This window comes from Nelumbo nucifera, chromosome 4 (genome assembly GCF_055504915.1).
Source record: "Nelumbo nucifera cultivar China Antique chromosome 4, China Antique-T2T, whole genome shotgun sequence".
In the NCBI taxonomy this organism is placed as follows: domain Eukaryota; kingdom Viridiplantae; phylum Streptophyta; class Magnoliopsida; order Proteales; family Nelumbonaceae; genus Nelumbo; species Nelumbo nucifera.
In genome coordinates, this window is record NC_142652.1 from 43967344 (window position 1) to 43970623 (window position 3280).

Sequence of the window (3280 nt, forward strand, 5' to 3'; positions counted from 1 at the left end):
ACTACATGGATCCTTGCTAGTATAATCTTATAACTTTTTCAATCCTGTTGCATTTCTATAGACCTCAATTGCAACTGTAATACGACTATAATTGATGAGTCATTGGTAGGGGCTGTGCCCGAAGGTGGGTCATTAGTAGTATAAAATGATGGCCAAGCTTGTCACAACATAACCCAATAAGAAGGAAGAATCACAGGGTAATCATATGGTGATATTACATCTCCTTTCTTCCTCAGGAATCTTCTGTAAGATCTGAAGGCTACTATCGTCAGGCATCTCTATTGTCTGCCAATTGAATGACTATTGCACTCTTATGATCAAAGAGATGTCAAAAAATTTAGACTTTAGTGGGATGATAATTTCTACGAACCCACCCCCACCTGCCCTAACTGGGCAGTTTTTTATTTTTTTTCCTTCTTCTTTTTTGCTTGAAAGGTGGGTTTTGAGGTGGGGACGGGTTTTTGGATTCTACAACCCGTACGGGTACATATTGAGCTAAACGACCCTTTCCTACCTGTATATTATTGGAAAGGGATAATTGATATATTATCCTAATGTAAAAAATAAGGTCCTACCGGGAGTCGAACCCAGGTCGCTGGATTCAAAGTCCAGAGTGCTAACCACTACACCATAGAACCATTTTTGAATGAAAATGTCAAAGTAAGTTTTGTAAAATTTGAACCAACAAAAATAGACACGTAAAACAGGAAATGAAGACCGACAAAATTAGAATTTATAATATTGTATGCACGAGTGGATTGACAACTTGTCTCCCTTGACCCCAAACAAGCCAAAGATTGGTTTATTGTCAACTTGGGATTAATAGCTATGAGCCAATGGATATGCACATTCTTTGCCGCCCTTTGATCTTCCCCTTGGTAGATTGATTTAAGGATTTTAGCTATGAGCCATGTTCTCTCTATCTGGGATAGCTCATTAACTGCTGTGCTAGTCTGCTAGATCAAAGAAATTATAAACAAAAAAAAAAAAGTGTGATAACAGAGAGAAAACACAAGATTTAATATGGTTTGGCAGTTTGTGCCTGAACCCACTAAAAAACTTTTGCAATATATCACTATTGTCAATCAAAGATTACATTCCTAACACAGAGTAATAATTTTATCACTGGATTAGCTAGGTTTGAGGTTAGATGAGCCTTGGAATGCCTTGAGGTTAGATACTCATGTACAATAGATTATAACATATCCCTTGGAATGCCTAACACCTATTCATCACTAATAAGTATTGAGGTTAGATAAGCCCTAAGAAGTCTAATAAATTGACACAAAGATTGGTTTATTGTTCAACTTGGCTTAATAGTAGAGGCAAGGAAATCAGAAATTATAGTCCACGTAAAAGTTTGTGAAAGAGCTAAACCATGTCTCACCGTAGTAAGTATGAGCCACACTATTCACTCTGAAGAAACAAATGGTCATAGGCCCACGTGATCCACGGTTTAGTGTGCAAATCAACCTTTCCACCATTGGATTGGTGCATACACAAAATGTTTATAACTCTAATATTTTTATTCAAAATAAATTTGTTTTTCTTTTATATGTATGTGTGTTGATTCAACCACAAGGATATGGAGAAGTAGGTTGGATTGGAAACTCTTGCCAAGCTTACATGAGTCAGCTTGGCTTGGATAGAGTTAAGGGCTAGCGGCAAGCTCTTAGGCTGTGTTTGTTTTAGGTGTAAATGTGAACTGGGGTAAATTTTACATTCCAGTTCAATTTTGTTAACGTTTGGATGAGATGTTATTTTACATCATAGATAAGTGTAATACTCCACTTTAGGTAAATCTTACATTGAAAATCAGTGGAATGTTACCATTGATAAAATCGATGCAAAACTCCATCTTCTCAAAACTCGATGAACACACACACTCTCTCTCCCTCTTATTCTTCTTCCTCCCTGGTTTCGCTCTCGTCTGTTCCTACCTGCCACTGCAACTTCCGGTAGTAGTAGTTCTCCCCCTTCTCCAATCAGTTACTATTTCTTTTGGATATCTCACTTGCGTTGGTATTCCACTATAAAGCAAAGAATCTAAGTTTCCAACAATGAAGACTCCACCATCGGTGTTGCAAATCTGTGGACTATATTAAACTGCGAATATTTGCAAGACGAGCAGTGCAGCTCAATCATATTTGAACAAAACATTACCTTCTCTACTCAACCTCCATGCCGCAAGCTTTTTCACCGGTGTAAGAAGTTTCCATCTATTCCTTCACCCAGGTTGGTACCAAATGGCAACGAATCAGAGCTCGCACCTCTTCTTAGCGCTGCAATGGTCAATTGGGTTCGACCAACTCAGAGCACAGAAAAGCAATTGTTCTTGTTCATGGCGCAAGGCAACTGGGTTGCCATTCAAATTTTCTTGACCTCTCCGGTGCTGGAACTCAAGTCCAAGAGTTTCGTTGCATCTTCATTACAGAGATAGCAATTGTAGTCGCGGTGCGAGTGGAGAAGACATTTGGATGCAGCAACTGTAGCCCTCTTTGGATCTCTGCTAGAGGCTGGAGGAGGAGAACGTTTTAGAGCAAAAACAGAAGCCACCTAAGAGAATTTTAGAACAGGGAGAGTTCCAGAGAGCAAAAGCTAGGTTCGACAAAAGGAAGAGTTTCAGAGCAGAAACAGAGTGGGAAGCTTCACTTTTACACTGTGACAACTAAACGCCTTCGGTGTAAAAATTCAAATGCATTCAGTTTCATTTTCCATCGACCACTGAACCGGCACCACCTTTTTCATCGATGTAAAAATGATTTTACACTTCAAACAAATGCAGCCTTAAAAGAAATCACATCCCTTATTAGAGATACTTGTCTCAACCAAAAGGAATTGTTCAAAAGTCATGAATTAATTGGCTAAAGCTTGGACACAAATAATAAATTTTTTCATACTATTGCCACCATTAGAAAAAATAGGAATAGAATTACTAGAATAAGGAATGATGAGGTTGGATTTGTGACGAAAATGACATTCGGAGCCACTTTTGCTACATCTTTGAAGATAGATTTAGATATGGGGACACCTATGGTATTGATGAGGCCATTATGGATATTAATCACTACATCTTTTATGATATTAATCAGAATTTGATTAAGACTATGACTGATGAGGGAAAATTTGGTACCCTTCAGTCCATAAGGACCTTAAGCCCCTAGCCCTAATGGATTAAATGCTCTCTTCTTCAAAAAAATTTGGTCTATTGTTGGGGATTCAATTTGTATTCAGTAAAATGAATAGAGTTCTTAATAGAACTTTTATTACTCTTATCCCC

At 38.0% G+C, this 3280-nt stretch overlaps 1 non-coding gene across 1 annotated transcript; it reads right to left on the minus strand.

The window, feature by feature from the left end:
* Positions 1-566: 566 nt before the first annotated feature.
* On the minus strand, positions 567-638 carry TRNAQ-UUG (transfer RNA glutamine (anticodon UUG)). Its single transcript has one exon. It is a non-coding gene; the product is annotated as a tRNA-Gln (tRNA).
* Positions 639-3280: the final 2642 nt, after the last annotated feature.